This window comes from Juglans microcarpa x Juglans regia, chromosome 4D, assembly GCF_004785595.1.
Source record: "Juglans microcarpa x Juglans regia isolate MS1-56 chromosome 4D, Jm3101_v1.0, whole genome shotgun sequence".
NCBI classification, from domain to species: Eukaryota; Viridiplantae; Streptophyta; class Magnoliopsida; order Fagales; family Juglandaceae; genus Juglans; species Juglans microcarpa x Juglans regia.
The window spans coordinates 10,919,341-10,934,365 of NC_054600.1; the positions used below are offsets into that span (position 1 = coordinate 10,919,341).

General features: G+C 35.8%; 1 non-coding gene across 1 annotated transcript; it reads left to right on the plus strand.

Annotated features, from left to right (window-relative positions):
* Window positions 1–4,777: 4,777 nt before the first annotated feature.
* LOC121261761 lies at window positions 4,778–4,884 on the plus strand. The gene has a single exon (XR_005939983.1). It is a non-coding gene; the product is annotated as a small nucleolar RNA R71 (small nucleolar RNA).
* Window positions 4,885–15,025: the final 10,141 nt, after the last annotated feature.

A 15,025-nucleotide genomic window follows, 5' to 3' on the forward strand; every position in this document is an offset into this window, starting at 1 on the left:
AGTTGAACTAAATCAAGACAATACAACCTTGTATTATTCCAACTAGTAATATAGATCCAAGAAACAAGAAACAAGTAAGGAATAAAATGACACGAGACTCAAGAAATTTATACGAGGGAAAGAGTAATTATAAAACAAGATACCAACTAGAAAGATGCATTCAGTTCCTTTGACGATAAAGCTCAATCAATAAATGTATTTCCTTCTCTTTATTGTAACTATATAGCAACCTTTGAATATACCACCTTTTCTTACCTTCTTCTTCTTTTCTTTTCTTTATAATCTTCTTTTCTTTTCTTTTCCTTTCTTTTCTTTTCTTTTCTTTTCTTTTCGTTTTTTTTTTCCTTTCCTTTCTTTTCTTTTCTTTTCTCTTCTTCTCTCTAATTAAATCACAAACAACAATACTCAATTGTGAAAATCAAGCAATTGAATTCAAGCACACAAGAATTGCCAATGAAATAGAAGAGAATCAATGGAACGGCACTCCAAGCAATTGACAAATTAAGAGATGTAGGAAACCTTAGAATTTTGAAACCCTAGGTGATGAAAATTTCAGCCAAATCCAAAAACCCTAAAAATTTCGGCAACCTACTTTTTTTTCTTTTTTTTTTTTTTTTTTTTTTTTTTTTTTTTTTTTTTTTTTTTTTTTTTGCAACCCTAGAACAATGAAGCCCTAGAATTAAATTTAAAGAAACAAAAATCAAAAGATAGAATCAAACCTGATTGGAAACCTTGCTCTGAATACCAAATGATATGAACCTGCGGGAATAGAAATCCCTTGAACCCACAATCAATTTGAAAAATTCCTTGGAAAGTCAAAATCAAGTCAATGGATGGAGAATCTAGACCCGATGAGAACTCATTTCAAGAACCTAGATTATATTAATATCTAGACCCGATGAAGGACCCGTCTCAAGAACCTAGATTACAAAGGAAGAACGCCACAAAGGTTGTGATTTACCTTTAATAAGTTCAAAAGTTCAATTAAGAACAAGAGAAGTAAAACTCAACTCACAATGAATAAATTCATCAAATTTCATAAACTTCTTAACATGAAGCAACAAAGAGTATTTAAAACCAAATCTAATTAAACCCTAGCCAAAATAAAGTCACTTTTTCCAAAAATGCCCCTAATGAACAGTGTCGCGGCTACAGTACTCGCTATAGTAAAATCCTAGTTCAATGAAATAATAACTTTTCCAACATGCCTTTGTATAGGCCCCCCTTAAGTCCTTCCCATAATAAACTCAATTATTCTAAACTAATAAAATAAGTCCTTTAAATGAATTAAACAAGTTGAAAGCCTTCAAGTACCCAAAGCCTTTAAGTCATGTTGTTTCCCTCTTCTATAGCTTATCAAATGAATCAAAACTTGATCTTCATCCTTCAAGCCCATCTTGAATGTTGGGCTCTTGCTAAACTTGACCCAAGTGAATTGCATCAATCCTTGCATTGCCTCCTTATTTTTTTAGCTCTTGACCTTGTAATTGGCCCATCTGGAAGTTGCAAAGGATCTTTAAGACTAGGCTCACCTTAGTTCCCATCATTTTATTTCCAAATCAAACTCTTGTAGTAGCAGAATCCATTGTAAAAGTCTTGGTTTGGCATCCCTCTTCGACAACAGGTATTTAAGAGACGAGTGATCAGTGTAGATGATCACCTTTGAACCTATCAAATAAGAACGAAAGTTGTCAAAGGCAAACACAATTGTTAATAATTCCTTTTCAGTAGTAGCATAATTAAGTTGAGCTCCTATTAAGGTTCGACTTGCATAATAAATAACATGAAAAATTTTATCTTTTCTCTCCCCAAAACAACCCCTATAGCATAATCACTAGTATCACACATTAATTCAAAAGGTAAATTCCAATCCAATGACACAATGATAGGTGCTGAAATTAATTTATTTTTCAATATTTCAAAAGCATGCAAGCATTCATCAAAAAATTCAAAACGAGTATGATTTAATCAACAGAGTGCAGACAGGTTTAGTAATTTGAGAAAAATCCTTTATAAACTGACGATAGAACTCGGCGTGACCCCAGAAGCTCCTCACGCCCTTCACATTGGTCGGTGGTGAGAGTTTGTCAATAACTTCTATCTTTGCTCGGTCAACCTCAATTCCCTTGAAGGAGATGTGGCGGCTGAGCACTATTCCCTCCTTGACCATGAAGTGGCATTTTTTCCAATTTAAAACAAGGTTTGTCTCCTTGCATCTCTTCAAAATCAAGGATAAATTAGATAAGCAGTTATCAAAAGAATGACCAAAAATCAAGAAGTCATCCTTTAAGACTTCAAAAAATGTTTCCACCATATTCGAGAAGATGGACATTATGCATCTTTGAAAAGTGGTTGGCGCATTGCAAAGGCCAAAAGGCATGTGCCTATATGCAAAAATGTCGTAAGGACAAGTGAAAGTTGTCTTCTCTTGATCTCAAGTGCAATGCCTATTTGATTGTAATCAAAATATCCATCTAGTAGTCGTGGCCGGCAAGTCTTTCTAGCATTTGATCAATAAACAGTAAGGAAAAATGGTCTTTCTGAGTTGCATCATTCAGTCTTTGATAGTCTATGCATACTCGCCATCCCATGACTGTCCTGGTCTGTATGAGTTCATTGTTGTCATTCTTGATCACAGTTATCCCTCCTTTCTTTGGGACGACTTGCACTTGACTTACCCATACACTATCTGAAATTGGATAAATGATCCCGGCATCTAAAAGATTCAATATCTCTTTATGCACCACTTCTTGTATTGATGGATTCAATCTCCTTTGGGGTTGGACGATCGGCTTAAAATTATCCTTTATTAAAATCTTGTGCATGCAAATTGAAAGACTAATTCCTTTAATGTCTGAGATGGTCGAATCCAACGCTATTTCGTGATCCCACAAGACTCTCAGCAACTTCTCTTCCTCTACATCACCCAATGAACTATTAATAATAACAAGAAAAGTAGCGTCCTGGCCCAAGAAAGCGTACCTTAAATTTGAGGGAAATGGCTTGAGTTCTAGCTTGGGTGACATCGGTTGAGATGAGTTTAGCTCTTCCACTTTCAGTTTTATTGAATGAGAAATGGAAGGTGTAGCTTCCAAATATCTCTCACGCTTCTTAACTTTTTCATTTTCAGTTTCAATAGATGTAGAGTGAGTAAGACATACCTCAAGTGGTAGCTTTGGAAATTTAGCTTCATAAGTCTTGTCAGCCTTGACCATGTCTCGGTCTCTTATTTGAAAACAGGAATGTACCTCGAACTGGAATGCCATAGATTTAAACACGTCAAATGTGACTTGCTCCTCGCCTACCCTCAAAACGAGTTTTCCTTTCTGGACATCAAAATCAAAGGGATCTCCTCATCCTCCTCCATATCAAGTACATGCAATCGGTGGGGAAGATGAACTTATCAACTTTCACCAATACGTCCTCAATGAGTCCTCTCGGATATTTGATAGATCTGTCTGCCAATTGTAGAGAGATGGTGGTCGGCTTTATGTCTCCAAGACCCAATTTCCTAAAAACAGAGAGGCATTAGATTAATACTTACCCCTAAGTCACATAAAGCTTTATCAAAATAGGAATTTCCTATAGTGCAAGAGATCATGAAAATCCCCGGATCTTTCAACTTAGGTGGCATCTTCTTTTGTAAAATTGCACTGCTCTCCTCGGTCAGCATCAGAGTCTCATGCTCCTCCAACTTCCACTTGTTTCATAATATATCCTTAAAAAATTTTGCATATTTGACATTTGCTCCAAGGCTTCCATGAGAGGAATATTAATATGCAATTGCTTTAATATACTAAAAATTTAGAGAACTGGTTATCAATTTTATTTTTCTTTAATCTTTGCAAAAAAGGAACTGGTGGATCATAAATTGAAGGAGAACAAGTTTCAGAAGTAAACTCCCTAGATTTCTTGGATTTTGCAACCCCTTTATTCTCTCTAGTCTTCTCAGCTTGTTGGTTGGTCACCTTCCGATTGGTTTCTTTCACTTCGTCCTCAGTTTCCTTCTTCTCGGTCTCCACATTTTCAGCTTCTGCATCTCGCTTGGTACATATTGTTTGTGACTGGTCAATTCTATGGCTTTGACATGGTCCTTTGGATTGGTCATACTATTGCTCGGTAAAGTCCTTATTGTCCTTTCGGTAAGCAGGTTTGAATGTTGACCGATTTGCATCTCAAGATTGCATATGGATACTGAGTTGTTTTGGATCATCATATCAGTCTTTTGCATATACTGCATGAACATATCCTCAAGTGCCGCCTTCTTCTCTTACTGCGGAAACTGTTGAGGTGGTCTATCCGGCCCTTGGTTATTGCTCCATGAAAAGTTAGGGTGGTTTCTCCATTCGGGATTGAACGTGTTTGAATAAGGATTGTTCTGACATTGGAAATTTGACATGTAGTGGGCTTGTTCTTGACTCAGTTGGACAAAATGATTCCCCACTTGGCAATCTACACTAGAATGATTTCCTGCGCAATGATCGCAAACAACATTAGTTTGAAAAGCATTAAAGTTCACCTTACCTAGTTGTTGTGAAAGATTTGCCATCTGCGCTACCAGTGTGGTAATAGAATCAATATCAAAAACTCCAGCCACCTTCCTTGACATTGATCTCTCCGCAGACCATTGATAATTGTTGGACGCCAATTCTTCCAGAAGTCCATAGGCGGCTTCATGGGCTTACTCGTTAATGCTCCTCCAGCGGTCGCATCAACTATAGATCGATTTGTGGGTCCCAAACCATTGTAGAATGTCTATACTTGAAGCCAGGCGAGGAGGTCATGATGTGGACACTTGCACAATAAGTCTTTGTATCTCTCCCACGCCTCATACAATGATTCACCAACAAATTGGACGAAGGTAATAATATCATTCCTTAATTTCGCTGTCTTGGTGATAAAGTGTTGGAAATATATAATTAAGTTGTTTAAGTGAATGATATGTTTCATCAAATAAGAGTTAAGTAACTTAATTACACATCAAATTCTAGTATCGGACTCCGAATCAATTGATACCAATATTTTGTACACAAAAGTTTCACATTTGCCTCCGAAATAATTAAAACTCATAGCATACTTATATGTGCAGGGCATTTTTGGAAAGAATGAAAGCAAAGGGCATTATTAGAATTAAAGTGTGCTAAGTCATGAAGGATGGAGAGTGAGACAACCAACGCATGGTTAGAGCATAGTGGGATTCTCGCATGTATTGGGCACGGAATAGAAAATAACACTGAGTATGTCTACGTGCTGAGTATGTCTACAGAATGGAAGTGCGCAGGATGTGGAGCACGGGACCAGCAGCAAAATCACACGGAAGAGGCCTCGCTTTAGCTGGGTCAGTTTTGCATTGCAGTACGGGGGGCAAAAGCTGATTGGATAATCCCTCTTAGTGGGGTGAACTGGCATAAAGGTGGTGCCTAGTCTTTCATCTGGAGCATTTTTATTTTTTTGGCGGCTTTAGCATTTTGGGGCGGGAGCAGTTTTTTTCGTTTTATGCATTTTTATTTTTGGGGTCTTCAGGATATTTTTCTTCTTCAGCACTTTCTTTCTTCAGCAATTTTAGTTTAGAGCAATTTAGCATCAGGAGCAGATTTTGGCAGTTTTTCTTTTGGGTTTTTTTGCGTCTTTAGCGTTTTCGGCGTCTGGGAGTATTTTTGGTCTTGAGCATTTTTTGGTCTTCGGTAGTTCTCGTTTAGAGAGAAACCAGAAATGTTGGGATTTAATCCTTTTGGGCATTTTGCTAATCTATAGATAATAGGCTAGATTTTTAGCTTGGGATTCAAGGTGTAACCCATGACTGTTTGGGGTTAGATTTTCTTTGATGTTTTGTGATTTTGATGTTTAACTTGTTGGATTACTTTTCAATTTGCATCTAGAAAGGATTGAAGCTCTTTGTTCTTGGTTTAGCTCAGTTGTAGACGTAAAGGCACAATTGATACTTGAACAAGTAACAAGACTTTGATGGTTTTCTTTCACGGTTTTAAAGTTGTTATATAATCTGTCAATTAGTTTTATTAGGCTAAAAAAATTGTGGTTCATTGCTACATCATCCGACCATGATTTCTAGGAATGAGAGAATGGTTGAGAGAAGATGAAAAGAGAAGTAAATCCATTACCAAATCAGTGGGCAAAAATTGCATCCCAAGTGTTTGTTTTATTGTTTCTTACAAGTTTAAGTCAATTTCTATACATTTCCTCTAAATCTCTTAATTCTTAGTAATTTTAGAAACATAGATTCACATTTACTTTCAGTTTTACTCATGCTTAAACTTTTAGAACAACCAATAATTTCACTCTTAATTCAGTCCACACTCCCATTTTAAATAGCCCCCATTTTGGTGTCGATATAGTTAGTGGTCAACCTATGAAATTTATTTCTCATTTCTTACTTTTTTTGTTCATTGCTAGATCTTTTAGTTTAATGCTTTCTTATGCTTTCAAAATTTCTTGTCACCATAAACGATAATATGTTGTCTTGTGAATATGAAATGTTTGCTTAATTCCCATTGTCCTTGTGAATTCGATCTTGGGATTTACCCTTCTATTACTTTGACAACTTCTACGCTTGGAAGTCGAAATTAAAAGTTGATCACTTCGCCGAAGGGAAATACTTTGCTAAATTTTTTTATGCCAACTCCTCCCAGATGGTGATGATGCCGAGCGGCAAAGATTCAACCAAGTTTTTGCTTTGTCCCTAAGTGAAAAAAGAAAAAGTCTCAATCGGATTACATCATTTGTCACTCCATTATGTTTAAAAGTATCACAAATTTTCAAGAAATTTGCAATATGGATATTAGGATCCTCTTATGACAGCCCCTCAAACTGGACGGTTTGTTGAATCATCTGAATGATGGCCGGCCTGATCTCGAAGTTATTGGCTTGTATAACCGGTCGCCTTATACTGGATATCACCCTATTGACCTAGGGCATCGCATAGTCTCTTAACGCTTTGTGCTCCTATTCGGCCATATTAACTTTACAGGTTGCAACCTTTTTCTTTTTCTCTTTATTGATCTAACGTAAGGTCCTTTCAATCTCGGGATCGAAAAGCGTATGCTCTAATGATCTAGATCTGACGTAAGCCTCTGCTCCTCCAAATCTGCCTTCTCGAAAGAACACTTCAATGATAAAAACTGGAACTCTGAACTCAGACTCTAAAACTAAAAACTCAAAAACCAAAAAGACTTTATATTCATCCCACAAGTCGGGATTAAATAGATGTTGAAATTTAAATCTGGAAACAAGATAACTGTGGCTATAATCTTACCTAAGGATCTGGAAAATAATTTCTAAATATAGATGTCAACATAAAAGGAATTATGTCAAGATTAACGGGATTATCTAAAATGGAAGATTAAGTGATATGCAGCTTGAATTGCTAAATTCGGGAGGATTTGGTCGCCACACAAATTCATTGCGGAACTCAATTTGGTGGTCAACAACAAATTGATCCCAGTCGGGAGGAATTATCCCACCGAGTCGATACCATGTGCATTGAATATAATTGGCGTGAAAGTCACAACTGAACAGGTGTGGCGGTCACAAATGATCGGGCGTGGAGGTCACAAAAACCACACAGCCCTCTCCTCGCCGACCTAGTGGAAAGACTCCCGACCGAGATGAAAGACTTCTCTCGCCTTATCTAATTGTAGCCCACGATGTTGTTTAGGTTGGTCTTTTAAGTTGGTCATTAAGACTACTCGTCTAATCTAACCGCCAAATCTTCACGCCTTCTGGTCGTGAGTCTCCTCGCCTATTGAAAGGTAAGGCTTTTCGATTTTGGGTGAGAGAAATCTCTTTGCTGCCCACGGGACAAGGTTCCTCACCCAAATCTCATCGGCTCTCTTTAGATATCGCTGCCTTTGATCAGTTTGGATATGTAGTCTCTTATTTTGTACCAGAATGCTCTCATTTTGCACTAAATCTTTTTATTCTTTCAAATCCAAGAAAATAAATAAAAATATGTAGAAATAAAATAAAACCAATAGTATTTAAGGGAAAATGACACTTTTCATAAATAACAGAGTGATAAAAATCACATAAAACTAACATTCATTAGGAGTGGCAATTTTAGGATGTTTAGGGGTATTTTTGTAAATACCCATTTTTAAACCTTTTGATTATAAACATTTTCTATATTAGTTCAAATCCTAACTTAGTATATGTAACATCCCGCCCTCGAAGGTTCAGAGAGTTATCTCTTGTAACCTAAATCCAACTTCCATAACATATTTAAATACTCCAATATTTCCAAAAATACAAATCCATTTATTCAAATCGAAAATATATGTTTCTCTACAAGGACACCAAATAAATACCTGAATGAGATAATTTAAAAACTCCATAAATATTTTGAAATATCTAAGACTCCAAATATCAAATAACATAAATTCATAACCTATTAAATAAGATTCTCTAATAAACCTGTACCCTCAGGCACGTATTCCACTACGATCATCATACATTGTTAAAACTTCCTACTCTTGATCTCCAGCTAAACCATCAAAATTATCTGAAAAATATTTGGAGATTAGGGGTGAGTTATCAACAACTCAGTAAGTAGAAAACATATACTAGTATGTAAACATGAGTATTTTTAGAATTCAGAATGCAAAACAAAATGTTTACGTTCAGAATGCATAAACAAAATCATTTATTTTCAGAATGCAAATATCAAAACATGTTACAAAAATATCAGAGCGAAACTTTCAAAAAGACATTGTTATTCAAAAATCCTTTTGGCATATCAAAATCTGAGACCTCATCTTCATCAATCAGAGCATCACACCAGGACAGATACTGTAACACCTGGACCCAGCCAAACTCGCTTTACAAAATTTTTGGGTTTATAGGTATGAAAAGCCCATTTGGAATTTTAAGTAAATTTTTTTTGGAATAGAGTATGGGCTTAAAATATTTTTGATGGATTATAATTTTTGGATAGGTTTAAAATCTTTTAAAGGAACAAGTGGATCTTCAATCGAAAATTTTATGGGCAAAGGGTAATTTTTTTCTAGGTTGAGTCGAGGCCCAAAAACATAGACATAATGCCCATATATTAACCCCATACTAGATCAATGCCTAGGCCAAATATTTTCGGGTTAAATAGCCTAGCCCGTGAAAATAATTTCAGACTCCACGTTCTACACGTTCACTTCCGTTTACTCACTACATGCATGCTACTCTCTCCTCCAGGGTTTTCATATTCAGTCCCCTATATATATGCGCGTCTCAACCATCCCTCATATATGAAGAAACCCAAAGCTGCCACTACCCTCTTTTCATGACCTCGGCCAGCCATACTCCCCAGAGCATCTACCCTCCTTTGTGAACCACGACCATCACCCAAGCTCCTCCTCAAAATCGACCCAGCCACCGTTAGCACCACCGCGAGCCACAATCTCCGCCTAGCAACCAAAAACCATCCTATTTTTGCAGCTCATAACAGAGCACCTGCTCCCTCCATATCCAACCACAACCCTGCCACCCACAGCGCCGACTCTCTCTCCGTGTCATCATTACCTGCTTAGCCACATGAAACCATAGCCACCGACGCAACAGCCTAGCGCTCAGCTCGTTTGGCACCACCATCCAGCTCACAGATACTCAGCTCGTGTTGTCCCCTGTTTTCCTACACCCAAAATAGAGCCGAACTTCACACCTCCACCAATGACTGAAGCTTCCCAGCCTTTTGCCACTGTGCACCATAGCCCAGTCACGAGGCACTTCCAGGTCGATCTCCATTCACTGTCGGAGGTCCGGAGAGTTATCTCTTGTAACCTAAATCCAACTTCCATAACATATTTAAATACTCCAATATTCCCGAAAATACAAATCCATTTATTCAAACCAAAAATATATGTTCTTCTACCAGGACACCAAATAAATACCTCAATGAGATAATTTAAAAACTCCATAAATATTTAGAAATATCTAGGACTCCAAATATCAATAACATAAATTCATAACCTATTAAATAAGATTCTCCAATAAACTTGTACCCTCAGACACTTATTGTCACAACCCTGCCCTAACCTAGGACAAGGTCGTACCCCTTTACTTGTTCTTTCTTTATTATTATTAGTACTATATTATTATTTTTTTCTACGAGATTGATAAGGGATATGCGTGAACATGTCGTGCATGTACTCTACACTTCTAGTTTAAAAGGAAACACATGATAGATGATATGTTCAATATTTTAAATAAAGGACTCTCAGAGTCCATCATTCATTCATCAAACATAACTAGTTCTAAATAAGAGAGGACTCAGTCCCTACAACACATACAAAAGGGTGTTAAACCACCGTATGTGGAGTTTCCATCACCCCACCATAGAAGTTACACCATTACCATCACCCCACCACAGTATTTACATCATGTGCAAAGGCATATTGTCTTAAAGTTAATCCAATAAAACATCCCAACACGAGACCCATTGTAAAAACATAAAAACATAAACCATTATCATCAAAATTCGAACCGACAGGGAAACTCTAAGCATCGGCCTGCCCTCCTCGGTAGTGCCTGGCTCCACAGCCTCTTCATCCATACCTGGAAGTTTAAAACATAAACACAAAGTGCGTCTAATACTTAGTAAGCAGTACACCATGTTGTCAACTTATTAATCACATAATCTTTTCTTTTGAAAGCATGCATACATAAAAATTTGCTAATTCTTGACAATGCTTTCATGCATAAATAGTTTTGGGAATAACTATACTTTCATGCATAAACAATTTAAGGAATAACTATACTTTCATACATAATCAGTTTAAGGAATAACTATACTTTCATGCGTAAACATTTTTAAGAAATAACTTTACTTTTACGTTTCACTTTCTTTGGCCGGTACACACTATTACGCCTCGTGTGTTGGGGTTAGCGGTCTTTTGGACTAGAATTCCACCCGCGGCCACAACTTGGGAATCCCTTTCATGGGGGGCAGCACTGGGTGCACTACCAATACTACTTACCCAGCATTGCAATCTACCCATTCCTTTGGTACCCTTTCATTCATATGGTCGTTACGTACTTTCATGCTTTCATTCATTTTCTTTCCTTTCTTTGCAGTCAAACGTTTTCGTTATCTTTCCTTAGTCCAAATGCATATGAGTTTCTTTGAAAAGAGTATTCCATGTCATGCTACATATAGGTAAGGCATAGTTATTTAAGAGAGAGCATGTATGAAAATTTCATGATGCATTACCTTATACACATACACACAATTATAATCAGTAGGGTGCTTAATAGGGGCTACTAAGAAAGGCTTGTACATAATATATATCTTTATTCTTTCATTAGAAGAATATTCGAAAAGAGAGAGAGAGAGTGAGAGACATTTTTTCATAATAGAGCTTTGTATAAGGAGCATGGTCATAGCTACTTACCTCGATGCTTTACTAGTAGGTTTCTTGAATCTTAAAAATAAACTCATATTCAATAAAATGGGATAAATGTATTAATATTTATTTCACTTTAAGCTTCACTATCCAACACCTTTACGCGCTCACTTAAATTCCAAATTGGAATTAAAGTGTTTTCCTCAACCCCTTTTGCTACATACATGGCACTAAATCAAGCATTAATATCCTCATTCCAATATTTAAAGAAACCCATGAAAGTACATAACTTGCTTGTTGTCCCCTTTTAAAGGCCTTCGTTTTCTATTTGAAGCATAGGTAGAAATCATAAGTTAGGAATGTATAGATGGTAGGGATTTATTTAAGAATGGAATGGAATAAAGAAGTGCTACAATTCTGAAACTTTCATCAAAGAGGGCATTTGATAGCTTTATAACATCATATGGAAGGTAAATCCAACAAAAGGGCCAATGCTCACAAGAGGGTTGATTTTTGTCACTTGTTCTTCAATGGTTTTTCATACTAAAATTTATCTTTGGTTAAACAAAAGGGTGAAACTGAACAAAGGATGAAATTGGCTGGTTTAAGCCCCAAAAGAGAACATAGTGCAGGAATTTCTGTAGTGCATGGGCAGCTAGCAAGTCTTAGTACATTCATGGTCTTAAACATCTCTCACTTAGCCAATATCTCACTACATAATTAAAAAATACCAAGAGTTGTAGAAAACTTAAGAAAACATCACATGTTTTCTGAAAACATAGCATAAATAAAAGGGGTAGAACACATGGCAACTTAAAATTCCTATAGCAAGCTTACTAATTTAACTAAAAATTCTTAGTGGCTTACTTAGGCCATAAAGTTGAGGAAAGTATGTCTAAAATTACTAACATAATTAAAACATAGCATAAACATAATTACTAACATCAAGGCAAGACTAACATAATTAAAACATGGCTTAGACTCAAAAAAATACAAGGAAGGACTACAAACCTACCTTGCAAAAACACACGGCTGGAACACAAACATAGCATAACACACACGGCATCATCATATACATATATATATATATATATATATATCAAAAGATCAACTAGCATCACTTGTGACTAACCAAGTTAAATAGAAAAATACAATTTTTGAATGATAGGAAAATACATGGCAAAAACAGCTTCAACATGCTCGGTTTGGCCAAAAAGCATAGCTTTAATGTTTATTAACACATAAACAACAACTAAAAATTAAGATCCAAGCTAAAACAACTCAACGGGTCTCCCAAAATCAACTAAAACCGAGTGGGTCAAGTTAGGATTTTTACCTATGGTGAATCCTTCCCAAAACACAAAAATGGGGAAGAGGAACGTAGGTTCGGCTTACGGAAACAGAGGACACACGAATCCCTTGGCTGGAAGTCCAAAACCGAAGCATTTACAGTCACAAAAAGGAAAAACCCACTTGATTAAACTATGGCTAAGTTTCAAAATACACGAGGGAGAAGGTTGAGGGTGCTCTTACCTTACTATTTTCTTCTTGAGAAGAAGGAAAAATGGATGCTTGGCTTGAGATTGGAATTGAAATGGAATGGGAGAGAAGTGGGTTGTAGTCGCACGGTGAGGGCTGGAAGAGTTTTCTTCTTTTCCTTGCTCCAGCAGCCGATGGAATGGAATGAAAATTTTTCCTTTTTTAGTCTAGTTTACTTGGATACCTTATTTGTTCCATTTGGAGATCATTTAATCGGTAAAAGGTTGTTTAAACCCTAGAAAGGTCATTCTGGAAGATAAACTGGAAAGTGCAATATTTTGGAGTTTTTGACCAAGCTAATGAATAGATCTTGATCCAAAATTTTTATGGAGTACTATTAACATGTGTATATGATTATTGGTTGAGGATTTGTTGCATGATTAAAAGTTTTGGTTAAAGATTTTCTCAAATCTAGAAACTTAGAAACTAGAAGAGGAAAAACAGTTTCTGTTTTGAGAAAGTTCAAATCTTTTATGGTCTAATCTTATTCCAATGGTTTTGATATTTTTATTTGAAGATCCTAAGCCTCTTATATACATGTTATAATGTTGTTTTGAATATATTTTATGTTAATTTCAAATATATGAAATTTTATGCAAGGAGATATTCGGTTAGGCCAAAGTGATGACGTTCTTGGCTAAATTCATGTTTCCGTTCATTTTTAACCATGTGATCTTGAGTTTAAAGCCTAGATCTGTTTTAGGACACCTTTTTAAACCATGTCAAGTTTTTTTTCGAAGATCACATATTTTTAAGTATTGGATCGAGAGGTTGAACCAAACAAGTTAGAAACAAAAATCTGTTTTGAACTTAGAAGAAAAACTGAAGAGTTCGAGTATGGTTTTAGTGATTTTGATGACTTTTGTTCATGATTAAAAATACTATTATTCTTAGGAATATGTTATGAGTATATTAGAAGAAAATTTTTGGTTTAATCATAAGTCTTGAAACTTGAAAGAATTGCAACAAAAATCAAGAGAAATAGCCTATGTAAGTTTCGGCCCTATAGAGTTTTAGTGGTTGTGTTTAATTTTAATTTTTTTTTTTTTTTTTGAATTGCTATTTGAGCTTAGGACAAAATTTACATGAGGTATGTAAATTTTGTTGACTTTTGGAGTTAGGATGCAAAATCCTTAAGTTAGGGGTAAAATGGTCATGTTTTCATATGTAGAGGGTAAAATGGTAATTTTACTCTAAGTTGATATTTTTCCATATTCCTAATTGTTAGTGATTAAGTTCTAACATTTAGAAATCAATACTTTCAGTTTCTTGAGATCGTACTTGAGTTGTGTCTAGAAGCGTGAAGACCAAGGTAAGATAACTTTTAACTTACTATCAGTTTAATGTGTATGAGTGATGAGTAAAGGAACTACAATGTATGTATGTATGTTATCATATGTGTCAAGCCAAGTCATTATATATTTATCTGTCATACAGAATGTATTCTGTCATGAATTGTTCACTTGTTACCCAAGATATTCTGTCACATTTTATATACATTGTAAGTACGTCTTGTTAAGTATGTCATCTATTACATTTATGTCATATCATGTAATGTTCACTGTTGCAAGCATGTCATGTTAAATATGTTGTCTGTTACATGTTATGTCATGTTAAATATGTTATTTGTTACATATTATGCCATGTTACGAAATGTTACATATTATGCCTTTCGTATTCCAATCACGTTTCGTCTCGAATACAGTTTGTGTATTTCGAGTATAGTCATGTCCAGTTGTTCATGTACCTCATGTTCATGTACGTCCCTGTGCAGTTAAGTTATTGATCAGTTCATGGTTATTGTTAAATCATGGTAACCCCATGAGATAAGATTACTCTATCATAGTAATCCCATGAGATAAGACTACACTATCGTGTTAACCCCGCAAGACAAGAACATCATGTTAATTCCATGAGATAAGAATATATTTCAAGTTCAGTTCAAGTTAAGTCTCAAATCAAGTTCATGTTAAGTCTCAGATCAAGTTCATATTAAGTCGAGTCTCAGATCAAGTTCATGTCAAGTCAAGTCTCATTTGAAGTCCAGTTCAGTTTAAGCAAGTCAAGTTCAGTTCACACTTCAGTTTAAGTTATGTCAGTTATGTTATGTTGTATGTCAAGTTACGCTATGATTACTTATG